This window comes from Coenobita brevimanus, chromosome 68 (assembly GCF_032717465.1).
Source record: "Coenobita brevimanus isolate Jiangsu-jjx chromosome 68, ASM3271746v2, whole genome shotgun sequence".
Taxonomy (NCBI): Eukaryota; Metazoa; Arthropoda; class Malacostraca; order Decapoda; family Coenobitidae; genus Coenobita; species Coenobita brevimanus.
In genome coordinates this window covers 5522837-5538886 of record NC_137021.1, presented here as the reverse complement: position 1 = coordinate 5538886, position 16050 = coordinate 5522837, and the positions used below count along the sequence as shown (strand labels likewise).

General features: G+C 41.1%; 1 protein-coding gene across 3 annotated transcripts in view; it reads right to left on the bottom strand.

Annotated features, from left to right (window-relative positions):
• LOC145405851 (uncharacterized) overlaps nt 1-16050 on the bottom strand; it is a 678506-nt gene that overhangs the window by 316735 nt on the left and 345721 nt on the right. The window lies entirely within an intron of this gene.

Here is a 16050-nt window from a genome sequence, read left to right as displayed (position 1 = left end):
ACACACACACACACATATATATATGACCCCTCCCATGATAGCGCGATGTCCATTTGATGCTCGTGACCTTCCTCTGGGCCATATCCCATTAACATAATCATCATGATCATGAACCGCCTGAGTCAGTCTTATAGTTAACATACAACAGGTTAGGAGAGACAAAGGCCCGAAGAGTCAGTTTAGGCCAGGTAGGGCGTGTGTTGATTGACGTAGTGACATCACAGAATCCGGGGAAGCCTACTTCGCCAGTACGTCCCATAAAGACCACCCCAGTACCGGTTCGCTGTTATCGGTGCGAATAAGTGTGCCTGGGCGAGGTCATCGGTGTGTATAACCTGACCCGATTCTGCTCCCGGCTGACCTCAGTGACAGAGTTTTGAATATACGGGGAATCCTCTGTGTAAACAGCATTTTTTTACGGTCTTTTCTTTTTCCTGTTCATCATTTCAATTCTTGCTTTCTCCAGACATTTTCTTTCCAGCCTTCGTGTAACTTTTCGAACAGTATAATAAATGGAATTCATGATGAAATACGTAAAACTTAGCAAGCACTCAATAGTCAACTGTGAAATTTCTCTCTAAACTCCTTCACTCCGATGACGTATTGTGGATTCTGTTCTTGCTAGTTTTAGAGGTTTTAATGCAACTGATGAAACTACTGACGTGGAGGGGTTAGACACAGCCAAAATTATACCCCTCAAGACTAGATATTTTCCTAAGCTAAATACACTCGTCTAGAGAGAGCAAGTACCATAAAACAAAAAAGGTCATGGGACTGAAGAGATTAGGTTCTTCTGACGTGGTACCAAGAGATAAAAACGGTCCTTCTGTTTTTTACACGATTTTGACGATGAGCATTGAACAGTGACATCACAAAATACAGCATGTTCTATGATGCCACTACCCTCTACTTTGCAAGACTTTCTACACGTAAACAGATCTGACGTAAATTAGTGTGTGTGTGTGTGTGTGTGTGTGTGTGTGTGTGTGTGTGTGTGTGTGTGTGTGTGTGTGTGTGTGTGTGTGTGTGTGTGTGTGTGTGTGTGTGTGTGTGTGTGTGTGTGTGTGTGTGTGTGTGTGTGTGCGTGCGTGCGTGCGTGCGTGCGTGTGTGTGTGTGTGTGTGTGTGTGTGTGTGTGTGTGTGTGTTTGGAGGGAGGAAGGGGTGCAGGAGTCTGTGAGGGAGGCTGGATGAGGGCCCAACCCACCCTATCCAACCATACCCTACCTTACGTCCCCTACAACCAAATAAAACACACTCTCTCTCTCTCTCCCCAAGGAACACGAAAATGGATAAACTCTGCGGCCAGAATTTGCCAAGGAAAAAAAAAAAAAAGGTAAGATGAATACAAATTAAGAACAACAGAATAACAAGGAAGGCACTATGAAGAGATCCCATTCCTTTCACACGGCAGAGCGGTAAGTCAGATCTAAAATAACCCCAGTAAGGCGAAGGTGTCCGGGGCTAGGTTATCGTTAATAAGTTCGGAATAGCCTACATACATAGGGCAGGAGACTGGCTTACGTCCTTGGAGGCATTAACATACCGCTTTACAGAAGGAGGGACAAGTTATTCCCAAAATCTGACGAATACATAGCGGAAGAATCGAACCCTCTGAAACACGCACTAGTAACTATTGGGTTTTCACTGCATTTCACCAGCTGTAAATTTTCTTCAGACAGAACTGGGAAGAGAGGTGTTTCTTTAGCTGTACCTCTTTTTATGACCAATGGCAAAGGGTGAAACAGGGACAGAAGGAGTAGTGACAGCTTTGCAATCTCCACCACCCGTTACTTGCTCTCTAATGAATAAAATGGGCCCGACGCTAGCTGGATTGGGATAACTGAGCTTTCCCAACCATGAGAGTGCTAATGATAACAAAAATAACACCAACTGGCTCCTGTGACTCACTCTCGGCTGAATAACAATGTCTACCGTTATCTAGCACAGAATATCAGTTTCCCGATAATGATAGGGGGAAAAATATAACACTCACAGGCTCCAATGATTCAGAGAAGTAAATATATAATAATAAAAAAAAAATCGGTTGTCATTACGTGGATTAGGATACTACTGTTGTTACGACTTAAAAGGAAACGTTTGCAAGAGTGAGGAGGAGCAACTTACTGAAACTGTACTTCCCTTTGACGCAGCCTCACAGTAACTGCGAGAAGGCGAGGCAGGGCACCCACCTTCCCTCACCTTCAGGCCTCTGTCAGGACGGGTAGTTAACACGCAGGAACTACACTTCTACCCAGTCTCGCCACAAATTATTGACTGGAACTGTACCTCGCATAATTACAGGTGCAGTACTTTTCAACTTCAGAAAGGAAAGTCAATGGATTTTACTGACAGGAACGTACCCCTCTCTAATTACAATCGTAGTACTTCCTAATTCCAGCATTTTGTGACTTATGATGAACCAGCGGAGGGAAATGTTCAAAAGGGACATAAATTCGACCAATAACACACCACTTTTACTTCTTACTGCCCTCTGGTAGGTCATATCTTAAGCTGAGAGGTTTAGTATGCCTTTCTGTTAGTGGATGACTCTTTGGTATGATATGTTAGGAAAATAACGATTTTTATTTTTCAGAAGATGAAACAGAGGAAGGAAAAACAAATTAAGTAAAAAACAAAAACATACACCACATTACATGTGTCCTTCGTTCATTAAAAATCGGTAACAACTGGCTTTGAACTGTTGTAGGTTAAAGTTTTGTGAAATAAATGAGATGAATTATATTAGGGAACTTATTACCTTGATTTTACCAATATTTCTGATCAAAACCACATTACTCAACACCAGTTGACTATAAGATGGAAGTAAATGCTGACCACGACACTCCCTGATCACTTCTGAACCTTAAGCTGGGTAGGATTAGGAGCGTATAATTAACTGTAAATATAGTAAAGGGAATTCTTCTTATAGCCACCGAAATAGCTCCCAACCTCAATGTCTGTGTAAGTAGGCATGATATAAAACTGTAGCACTCTTTCTAATCACAACCACAGTACCTCCCAACCTCAAATTTTTTTTATCAGTCGGGAGGGACCATTTTGACCCTAACTTTATCACTCTTTCTGGGGTTTGACTGTGGATGCACAGATGACTATACTCCTGTTACTCTAACTTGGCCCACATTGTTGTCCTTTTTCAACTCACTTTACGCACCTCAGTGATTGAATATGACAATACAATGGCTCCACATTAAATTTTAAGAACTTTTACATGAGTAGCATGATATTCTAGTATTCATCTATTGCTGTAACCCAGCATTCAACATGGAGTGAGGGAAAGTTTATGCCAAGCTAGAGTAAAAAGGTATACCCGGTAACTATCTCTCTTTCCAACAACAACAGCAGCGCCTCCCACCTCAACGCTTTAATGAGTCAAAAGGAACAATTTTATCACTCTTTCTGGGGTATGACAAGGCACTATTCACCGCAACGGCACCCCTTCTCATCATAACTGCAGCATCATAAGACCTCAACACGCTCAGGAAGGAACTATTCGACTATAACGCTGTAACTCATTCACCTATAACTATGGCATTTTTTTTTTTTTTTACCGTACATTGTATCACTCTTCTGATCGCAGAGTCAGCACTTCCAAACTCCAACACCTTTCAGACACAGCACTTGCGAGCTTCAACATTTTTTTGAGCCAGGAGGAAATACTTGTACCGGTATTTCACTCTACCTGTGAGTTCCTTACTCTTTCTCTGGCATGATTATGGGTACGGGGTACTGCTGAGTGTAACTGTACCGTTCATTTGATCACACCAAGAGCACCTCCCAACCTAGAGAATAAGTAGAGAACAGCTATTTTATTTCAACCAAGATATATTTTCTACGATATTTTTTGCGCAAGATTCTTCAGGTCACCACAACAATACCTCCTCAGTGCCTTTATCAGTAGGGAATGAACTATTGACCGCCACAGTACACATGCGTTTCTGACCACCACACACTGGAGAGGGCGAGTCGGTAGCACCCTTTTCCTTGAGGGTTCTGTCTGGACGGGCCAACTAGCATTAGGCACACTAGTAATTGTGGGGAGTAATTGGAGAGTGAACAGCTACCCAGTCTGCCCGTTCAGCCATTAAGCAAAGCTATAGGTGGTACTTGACGGCGGGCACACAACATACTTCTCCAGGGAATGTGTGTGTGTGTGTGTGTGTGTGTGTGTGTGTGTGTGTGTGTGTGTGTGTGTGTGTGTGTGTGTGTGTGTGTGTGTGTGTGTGTGTGTGTGTGTGTGTGTGTGTGTGTGTGTGTGTGTGTGTGTGTGTGTGTGTGTGTGTGTGTGTGTGTGTGTGTGTGTGTGTGTGTGTGTGTGTGTGAGCCATGCTTTTCTGCATGGATGCAGGCGCGCGCGCGAGCTACAATGATACTGACACCTCACAGACCTTACAAGGTTTGAGTTATATATATATATATATATATATATATATATATATATATATATATATATATATATATATATATATATATATATATATATATATATAGTCTTATAGGGTATGGCTATCAATCACTTGTAGGAAGCACACCTTTTCCTGGGCCACTTCTTTTAACTGATGATCCAGGAAACTAGGGAAATGCATTTAAATTAAACTTTGATTTTAATTTACAATAAATAATTTTAGTACATGCCTCCTGTTTGTGTGCATGCTGTTGATTTTCTAGTAGAAGGGATCAGTGTGCATACATATATATATATATATATATATATATATATATATATATATATATATATATACCGTATATGGCCTACATGTATATAATGAATAATAAATAAATAAATAAACCTATACAGGTATCTACCTATATATCTATATCAATCTATCAATCTACTTATCTACACATACAGAGAGAGACAGGGGAGAAAGACGGAGGCGGAGACAGACAGTGACAGAGACGAAGACAAAGAACCTAAAGGACTGCCCACATTAGAGTACTGAAGAGAAAACCGGAAAACCCGAATACAAGTGCTCATTACCACAAGTACCTACCCAAAAGAGAGCCAATCCATCCTGTTCACAACCCACAATCAGTACTTCTCCTGAGGACCTAACTGCCTATTACATGTGTAGCTGCCAATTCGCTGAGAGTACACACACACACACACACACACAGACCTAAGTGCCTATTACATGTGTTGCTGCCAATTAGCTGAGTACACACACACACACACACATCTATCTATCTATCTCTCTCTATACACACACACACACACACACACACACATCTATCTATCTATCTCTCTCTATACACACACACACACACACACACACACACACAATTATAAATTATATAAACCAGTTAATATTTTAATTAAACTAACGATACGTGATTTCATAGTTTACGGGGAAAATTAGTGCAAACTCTTAGCCATGGGTTCCTCCTCCTCCTCCTCCTGTCTCTCTCTCTCTCAAGTGCATTTCCTTCGCCACCCACGCGCAGCAGATGGCGTCATGCACACAAAAGCTGAATACTTTCTGCTTTATCGCCTCAGACAAATGACTACACTTCTGAACAACGTCTTTATCTCTTTCCCTCAAGATAATATTTAAGCATTTCAGACTGGTGACGTAATTTCTTTTTTACTCTTGCTGAAAGAGGAGGAGGGGCCTTCGTGTGGTGGCACTGATATAAGCGGGCGGGTCAACTGTCTGGATATATGAAGAGAAATGACAAAATAATCAAGAGTGTTTGTTTTCTTTTTCCATCCTGATAATCAATTTGTTTTTTTTACTTTTGTTGTCTACTGGCGATTTTCATTTATCTCAACCCCTTCAATCCAGTGACGCATTTCTTCCTCCTTACCTCACATTTTTTTCATATATTCTTATCACCAGACGATTTTCTTATAACTTTGAATAGCCCTTTCGAACTGGACGGGTTCGATGTAGCTTCCATCAACCCCCCTGCCTACAAAATGTCTCCCCAAAGCTGAATAAAATCGTCTCGTGTCGCCAATATATATACCGTATATATATAGACAGGCAGAGTATATTATTTCATACAAACTTATACAGGTAACTTCCAACACACACACACACACACACACACACACACACACACACACACACACACACACACACGAGAGAGAGAGAGAGAGAGAGAGAGAGAGAGAGAGAGAGAGAGAGAGAGAGAGAGAGAGAGAGAGAGAATGGAAAAATAATATAAATACATTAAAAAACAATTAAACGAGACCTGGTCGGAGTGAACAGGTATAAACTGAGGACATTTCCTGATTTTGTGCGAGTGTGTGTGTATAGAACTCTCTCTCTCTCTCTCTCTCCCCCATCCCTCATCATTGTCAGCTCACGTCCGGGGAAAAATAAAAAAAATACTGGAGAGTAATGACCCGCCTGGGAGGACCCGATTTGATCCCCCTTGAAATATGTGACATGCTTGTTTGAGGTGTTTTGTTGTGTTTTTCTGTTTTATTATCTACACTGTTTTTGTTGGTGTTGGTTTTATCGGTGTTTAACTCGCCACAAGGTTTGGTGGGAAAAAACTGTCAGGATGAATTTGATGATAATGATGACAGTACCACCACCACCACCACCACCACCACCACCAACACTACTACTGTTGCTCCTGCTACTATACTACTACTACAACTACTACTACTATTTTTCTCAAACTTGGCCTAAAATTCCCATCTCTCCAGCTTCAGTGCTGAGCTGCATAAAAAGGCTGAAAATTGAATATGATACTATACTCAGTTTTCTTTTGATTGAGGCGAAGATGCACTTGATAGGTTGGTGACGATTAGATGAATGCAACATGTCCGAATAACATTTACTAACCCAAATTTCCCCATCAGATATATGTTGTCAAATAATAATAAAGAGATTATGAAGTAACGTTGCATTCAGCCAATCATCACCAATCTGTCAAGTGCATCTTCGCCTCTATAAAAAAACTTGAGTATAGTCACATGGAAGTGCTATGGGAAGCATGTAGGAGCCTTAGAATTGTCCCTGCCACAGAGGAACGTGAAATAAGCCTCAAAAGAACGAATATCTGGCCAAAGTTAGAGTAAAAACAATAAAGAAGGGATGGAAAAAAAAAATCCTAAGCCATTGAGTATACAGCCTAAAGACACAAAAATAATGAATCTAAACATTGGAAAAAAAAAAAAACACCAATGATAGATACTAGGGGGACGAGGAAATAGTTAAAGCTATGGAAAACGAAAAATGCTATGGAACACGAAAAACGCTATGGAAAACGAAAAATGCTACGGAAAACGAAAAATGCTACGGAAAACGAAAAATGCTAAGGAAAACGAAAAACGTTATGGAAAACGAAAAATGCTAAGGAAAACGAAAAACGTTATGGAAAACGAAAAATGCTATGGAAAACGAAAAATACTATGGAAAACGAAAAATGCTATGGAAAACGAAAAATGCCATGGAAAACGAAAAATGCTATGGAAAACGAAAAATGCTATGGAAAACGAAAAATACTATGGAAAACGAAAAATGCTATGGAAAACGAAAAATACTATGGAAAACGAAAAATGCTATGGAAAACGAAAAATGCTATGGAAAACGAAAAATGCTATGGAAAACGAAAAATGCTATGGAAAACGAAAAATGCCATGGAAAACGAAAAATGCCATGGAAAACGAAAAATGCTATGGAAAACGAAAAATGCTATGGAAAACGAAAAATGCTATGGAAAACGAAAAATGCTACGGAAAACGAAAAATGCTACGGAAAACGAAAAATGCTACGGAAAACGAAAAATGCTACGGAAAACGAAAAATATGGAAAACGAAAAATGCGATGGAAAACGAAAAATGCGATGGAAAATGAAAAATGCGATGGAAAACGAAAAATGCTATGGAAGAAAAATGCTATGGAAAACAAAAATGCTATGGAAAACAAAAAACGCTATGGAAACGAAAAATGCCATGGAAAAAGAAAAATGCTATGGAAAACGAAAAACGCTATGGAAAATAAAAAATGCTATGGAAAATAAAAAATGCTATGGAAAATAAAAAATGCTATGGAAAGTGAAAAAAGCTATGGAAAACGAAAAATGCTATGGAACACGAAAAATGCTGTGGAACACGAAAAATGCTGTGGAAAATGAACACTGCTATGGATGCTAACAAGAGCACTGGCACAAACCAAGGCAAAAAGAAAGGCCCCAAACACAAGCATTAACAAAGAAACACTAGTACAGGCAGAAAACATGGGCAAAAAAAGAGAAAAACAAACTCTAATAAACATAACTAGCACAAACCATAAAACTATATATATGTACTAATAAAAAAAACAATTGAATGAGGCATCTAACAGGGTCATAGGAGGGAGAAGGAGAGAGAGAGAGAGAGAGAGAGAGAGAGAGAGAGAGAGAGAGAGAGAGAGAGAGAGAGAGAATTATAAAGCAAAAATATGGGATAAGTAATTCTCATGTGATGGCTCTCTCTATCTCTCTCTCTCTCTCTCTCATATTATGTGGAACTACGCAATCGTTTGTAAGGGGTGGTGACGTGGTAAGGGGTGGAGTAGTGAGGGACCCCCCCAAGATAAGGCCTATTTGTATGCACGTTAAGTCTCTCTCTCTCTCTCTCTCTCTCTCTCTCTCGTGTGGCGTGTAGGAGACGAGTGATATTTGTATTAGTGTGTGTGTGTGTGTGTGTGTGTGTGTGTGTGTGTGTGTGTGTGTGTGTGTGTGTGTGTGTGTGTGTGTGTGTGTGTGTGTGTGTGTGTGTGTGTGTGTGTGTTAGCACGTCGGTGCATTCTTGTGTGTGCACCTGGAAGCACAAAACAAGGATGAAGCAAGCACAGGATAAAGAAAGGTGAGGCAGGCAAATTAAGGATCAAGAGGTAAGGCAATCAGGTTTAAGATCAAGCCAGGTTTAGAAATGCGGAGGGTGAGGCAGGAGTGGGGAGAATGAGGATGGAATGGGGAGGATGAGGCAGGAGTGGGGAGGATGAGGCAGGAGTGGGGAGGGAGAGGCAGGAGAGTGCAGGGTGAGGCAGGACTGGGGAGGGCAAGAGAGAATTAATAACGATGATGCTGGATCGAGGCAGGTAATCAATGAGGCAGGTAGAGGATTACAAGAGTTGAGATAGGTCATGGATTCTAGTGACCAGGCCAACTCCTCCCCTGTCGTTCCAACCATGAGCATGCTGTCATTCTTCATCATAGGCCCGGGACGATGTGGCAAGCTGGGGGGTTGCCAAGGTACAAGGAGGAAGGGAGGGGAGGGGGAGCTTGTGGGGTGAGAGCGGGGGTTCTAATAGGTGAGAGTGGAGGGTGCTATGGGGTCAGTGGGGTCTAATGGGCGAGGGAGGGGTGTTCTAGTGGTTGAGAGTTGGGGGGTTTAGTGGGTGAGGGTTGGGGTTCTAATGGGTGAGGGTAGGGGTCCTGAGGTGCGGGAGTGGGAGTTCTAAATGGTGGGGGTGGGTGTTCTAAGAGGTGGGGTTTCTTGATACTGATGTTGCTGGCGATGATGATGACTGTGATTAGTGTTGAAGGATGGCATCTCCCCATCGATCCCAAGAAATCAGGTAAGAATAAAGAGTGACCTCGGATACTGTGGGATTTACCCCTGAAGCTTTTTTTTTTTAATTATTATTATTCTATACTGGCCGAGCAAAGTCTATTCGCATTTTCCCTGGTGCTCAAAAGGGGAAAACAGAGAACACAAGGGTAAGTTAGCAGACGTGGTTTTCGTTGCACCACATCAATCTAAGTCTTCGCTTTTATCCCCTTGACTCAAGACACAGAAAGCAACCCAATACAGCACGATATGACTGCGACAACCTTAGAAGAGTCACAGAGGACCAGAGTGTGGCTACAAAAGGTGGGAACGACAATGAAAATAGTCTATCTTCGAAGTTATTGCTGTCAGGCATGGAAATAGCGCCTACTAACCCAAGCCTCCCTTCTACGTGTCAGTCATAATCACCTACATTTGCAGCAGCTAAGAGACCGGCAAACTTCCGGAACAGGAATTCCACCACCTGCCCAGCCTCATTTTAGAAGCCGACATATTATCAAAGTGTCAGGGCACTCTGGTACAAGATCATAAAGCTTGTTCTGGCTCACCGCAAAGGCAGGGTGCAGATGAGAATCAGTTGAATGCAGTAATAAGAGTTTTTATGACAAGGGTGAAGTATGTAGACTGATTTATAGTTGAGTGGGTCAGTATTAGTGCTGGAGTGCATTGCATTCATGCATATTATGCACTGTGCTTGCTTTTGGAGAACAGGATCTTTGTTGTTTGGTTCAGGGCTCTTTGAATGTTTGTGAAAGACCTGGATTAAGAGATGCAGGTGCTAGTAACCTAATGCATTACCGTACCGAAATGAAGACAGACTAGAAAGGGCGGAAGAGCTTTAGTACTCTGATGGAGTAGTAGAAGACAGTGTTAATATGTGAAAGAAGACACGGGTAAAGTGGCTCAAGCAAGGAAGGTGACTGTTGCTATGAAACCTGGATAGAAAAAAAAAAAAAAGGCCTAAAATGTGGTGGCTACAAGAGGATTGCTTGAGGGTGTTAGTGCTCATATCAATATATCAACGTAAGACTCGTACGGGATGAGAGGGGAAAGAATGGGAGCTGTGGAAAAGGGGCGGTTAAAGATTGTGCGTTGGTTGCAAAATGTTTTTATATGATTTTAAAAAGGGGGGTTTGTAAACGACGTAAGATAAGGAAGCCTCTTGATAGCGGGGTAGAACAAAGTGTTCGTGGAGGTATGGTCAGAGAATGCATATCAAAAGGGTGATAAAACAGGTAAATTTAAATCGGTTTGATTATGGGAAGAGGGCTGGTAGGCCAAGAAGAAAGTGGATAGCTATGGTAAATGAGTATGCAGGAAAAAGAGGCTTGAAACTAAAGGAAGTTGAGAAAATGGCAAGGAGAGGAGATGGGAGAATGAGGTATTTAGGAACAAGCACACGACAAAGATTTCTTATCCTTTCTGAACTTTGTTGATAACGTAATGACTGTCCGACAAGCAAATATATTGAGAATTTAAATAGAAAAACTGCTGATATTTGTGTCTTTCAGCTGGAGACTATTCCAAAGACATGAATGATGTGTGAAGGACTGTGATACTACTTTCACGGGGCAATGTGTATGCTGCTCATATCAGTTTTATGTTGTCCTTTTATTTATCTCTGGATCGTATGTCACTCTTCTTCAGCTGGGTATAAGGGTCATTATTATTATTATTATTATTATTATTATTATTTGTTGTTGTTGCAATTATTATTTATTATTACTACTGCTATTAATTACCACGGTTATTTTGCGCGCGCGCGCGCGCGCGTGCGTGCGTGCGTGCGTGCGTGTGTGTGTGTGTGTGTGTGTGTGTGTGTGTGTGTGTGTGTGTGTGTGTGTGTGTGTGTGTGTGTGTGTGTGTGTGTGTGTGTGTGAGAGAGAGAGAGAGAGAGAGAGAGAGAGAGAGAATCTGTGCGTACGTGCGAATGACATGGTGTCGGGGGAAGGAGGGGGGAGGGGGACTAAAGCCGAGGTCACAGATTTATGATGTTACCAGATATATACTCACAACAAAACAACCCCCATTACCTCTCGTGTGTGTGTGTGTGTGTGTGTGTGTGTGATTCCCTGTGTGTACGTGCAAATGAGCTGATGCTTAGGTTGAGATGTGTTTCTGCGTATACTGCATGTATGAATATATGCATGTGTGTCTGCCTGTGTTTACGTGTCTGTCTGTGTGTGCGTGTGTGGCACTAACCTGACGCCCAAGATCCGTGTGGCTACAAACCCATCCACGCAGCCAGGTGCCCTCACAACAACGCCTTCATTAGTCCCTTCGCCCGCGTCCCCACCGCCTACTCATTAGCCCTCATTTATGCACCAGGTTCTTTTACACATTCTCTTATTTCAAACAGGTAGTAATTTTTTTTTCTCCTTTATTATTTGACCACTGGGAATGTTTTTGTTGCCTTGTTTTCCAGTAGTTGTGTTTTTTCTTTATTTCTGACCACTATAGTTTTTTTTTTCTTGTTTTCCACTTCTTTTGAACCACAAGGAATGTTTTCTTTTTTCCACTACAGCATTTTTTTTTTTCCGTTCAGTCGGAGGGCATAAGGTTTCACTAATGCAACGTACTTAATTCATTTTTATTCATTTACTTATCTACTTTTATTAATTTACTTAATTAGTTTTATTCATTTACTTAATTGCATTTCGCAGGGCATTTTTTTTTTCTCGTTTTTGGTATCGTTCAGCTATCAAAGACTCGCTGCCACGACCTCGACTCTGCTACTACATCGACTTGCTTGAAAATGCAGGTACCTGGAAATGGTATCTCGAGGCAGCTTCTCCTGATTTTCATTTTCGTCCATAGAATTATTTATACGAAAAAAAAAAAAAGGCCGTAACTACCAGATGCCAAAAATAAAATAAACATAAATAAATAAGTAAATACAAAATAAAGGCACTTGTTTTGTTCGGCTGCACACAAAATTACACTACAAGGGGAGTCCGAACGTGCCCTCTAGCCTGTTTGTTCCGATTTTTTTTTCTTATGTTGCAACTAAATGCGAATATGTGAACTGTATTTACGTACAAGAAGCATGAACTTCGGGGCATGTCACGAATTTACTCCCAGACGTTACACTTCTTTTTCCCTTCACTACTACGGCGCCCTCCTAAGCTAAGTGCCTGGCAGAAGAAATAACGGTATATAAGACTACAATAAATAATAAACAAACTAAAGTCTACGATTTCTATACATTCTACATCATGAAAAACTCCGGGTTAGTTAATTCTCTCTCTCTCTCTCTCTCTCTCTCTTCTCTCTCCCTCCCCCCCCTCTCTCTCTCTCTCTCTCTCTCTCTCTCTACCTGACCCCAGCCCCAAACCACTCTAATAATTCTAAACCCTTGCCGTAATAACTTTGTGAGGCTGCATTTTTGACCAATTAACCCTTTCGGTACGATGGCGTCTTGTGGTATAGTTTTTTGTTTTTGTACTGTGCATTATTTAGTGTTCCAGAAGCAAAATCTCGGCTGGATAAAATCGTCTGGAGAGAGAAAGAGAGAAAAAAAAATAGATGTGGCCCCGTTCTTACATCTCGCTTGACAAAAATACAAAACTGAAGAAAGAAAAATAGAATGAAACGAATAAATGAAACAGGAGAATGGAGGGATTAGGATGGAAGGACAAGAAACTGATAAAAGGGAAAAGAAAGAAGCGAAGCATGGGGAGAAGGAGGGAGAAGGGAAGGGTAAGGAGAGAAAAGAATAAGGAAAGGGGTAAGCCGACCAAGGGAGAAGGAAAGGATAAGAAGGTAGAGGAAAGGGTAAGAAGAGGGGAGAAGAAAAGGGTAAGTAAAAGGAGAGAGAGAAGAAAAGCGTAAGAAGAGAGAAAGCGTAAGGAGAAAGAGAGGGCAGAAAATGTTAAGGAGGAGGAGGGAGAACAGAAGGGTATGGAGATGAAGAAAGAACAGTAGGAAGGGCGAAGAAAAGGGTAGGGAGGGAGAAGAGAAGGGTAGGGAGGGAGAAGAAAAGGGTAAGAAGCTGGGAGAAAGGCAGAGTAAAGAAAAGAAGGGAGAAGGGGAGGGCAAGGAGAAGAGAGGAGACGAGAAAGACAAGAAATCCTGAACTATAAAAAGAGTTGGAAACATGGGCAAGAGCCAGAAGGGATGGACGACGAAGAGAAGGTGGAATAATAAAAGGAAGGAGGGATAAGACGAGAAGGAAGGAGAAAGGAACAGGAGGAGTATTAGTGAAGAACAAAGACCGAGTGCATTAAGAACATCATAAAACAACGTCCACAAAAACCCCAACACTGAACCAACCCTGACCTGCATATTAAACAAAAAATAAGTATATATTAAACAAATAAAAATGAAAATAAAAACCTAGAAACTTGGCTCACCGTGACTTTCAATTTCTCTCAAATTAGGGGGCGTGCAGGTGAGTGCAGGTGGGGGCGCAAAACCATGTGTAAAAAAAAAACATACAGCTATTTTTCTTTCAATAGATAAGAAAGACTCCAAATTTATGTCGCTACAAAAAATCCTTCTCTAATTAAACTTGCATCATATCCCTGCAAAATAAACACAGTAATTACTCTTGCCTATTCTTCATCCACTGTTCTGTTTTTCCTTAATGCGTCCTATACATAATGGCTTACTACTTGCGTCACACAATTCTTCCATCCAACAAGACTCTCTCTCCCTCTCTCTCGCGCACACACACACACACACACACACACACACACACACACACACACACACACACACACACACACACACACACACACACACACAACACACACACACACACACACACACACACACACGCTGATTAGTGCCCGCCATAAAAAAATCGTCATGTAATCTCCGACACGTCAGGGTTTGTCGCATCGTCGTTAGGAAAACATGACATTAGCTCTGTAAAACCTTCTCCTGAGCGATTTATTTTGTTTATTACACTTTACTGTCCTTGTCTCTGATGCAGATCCCTCCAATATCGCCATACTCTGCATAAATAACGTACGGAAGAATACAGACTAGCAGTATCCAAAAATAAAGAGCTAAGGAAGAGGTGTTAGGGAGCTTTCTTAACAGACAAGAATACAGGTCTCGGTCTCGTCAACTTTGCAGGCATTAAAACAAATCTGTCTTAGCAATATATAAGGTAGTCAAAATTTAACCCTATACTCTTCCTTTACCGCAACATTCTTCTTCAATTTCTTCGCTTATTGCAGAACATTCCTTAATTTCTTCACTTCTTGCAACATTTACTTCAGTCCCTTCCTTTAATGCACAATTCTCTTTAGTTTCTTCAGTTACTGCAACATTACCTGCTTTTTAATTCAGCATTTTATTTTACTCACTGCAGTATTTTCTTTATTTACTGCAAAATTGTGTCAATCTATTCGCTCACAGCAATATTTTTTTCAATTTCTTCCCTTTCTGCAACACTGTCTTCATTTACTGCAATTATTTCTTGTCTCTTCATTTACTGCAACATTAGCTTTTTTCTTCACCTACTGCAAAGTTTTAAATAATTTCGTTTACTGCAACATTTTCTTCACTAAACATTTTCTTCATTTTTCACTTACATTTTCTGATATACAGCAATATTTTCTTCAATTCCTCGCTTATTGAAACATTTTCTTCAATTTCTTCACTTCCTGCAATATTTTCTTCACTTGTGGTAATATCTGCTTCAATAATTTCGTTTACTGCAACACTGTCTTCATTTAATGTAACACTATCTTCACTTTCTTCAATGTCTTCACTTTTTTTTCAATTTCTTCACTGGACGCATCAGGATTAAATCAGTAAAAAAAAAAAAAAGAAAAAAGAAATCATCATATTTCCCTTCCCTAATCCCTTCAGTATCAAAAGCCTCCTCAAAGCTGAATAAAATCGTCTGGAGGCAGCAAGAAAAAATCCATCAATTATGTCGGGGTTGAAGGCAGATAGTCACGAAGAAGAGCTGGGGAGCCACGTAAGCCCATGAGAATACGGTCTGAGATTGCTGTATTTATTTATGTCTATTTTATTTATCTTTTTATTTTTTAGGTGTGGCAATACTTTTTTGATGGACAGCAACTTTACCTGTATTTATGTGTCGAGTACGAGGTCTCTCTCTCTCTCTCTCTCTCTCTCTCTCTCTCTCTCTCTCATGCCAAAATCCAGGTCTGTGGTATCGACAGGTCGAGGCGGAAGGCGGCCTTACTGCCACTCTAAACCTTCCTCCCTTCCCCTTCTCTCCAAACCACCCTCTCCCCTCTCCTCCCACTCCAAACAACCTCCCTCCCTCCTTTACACTCCAAACCAACCTCCCTCCCTCCTTTCCACTCCAAACCCCCCCCTCTCTCTCCCCCACTCCAAACCCCCCTCCCTCCTCCCTCACACCTTCCTACACCTACCCTCTCCTTTACTTCCATTCCCTTTACTTTGCCTGTTTGCCTGCTTATTATCATCATCATCATCATCCGTCCCTCACTTTCATTCATAGCACTCTTCCTCCTTTCTGATTCCTATCCTTTTACTTCCATCGACTAAACTACTACTACTACTATCAGTA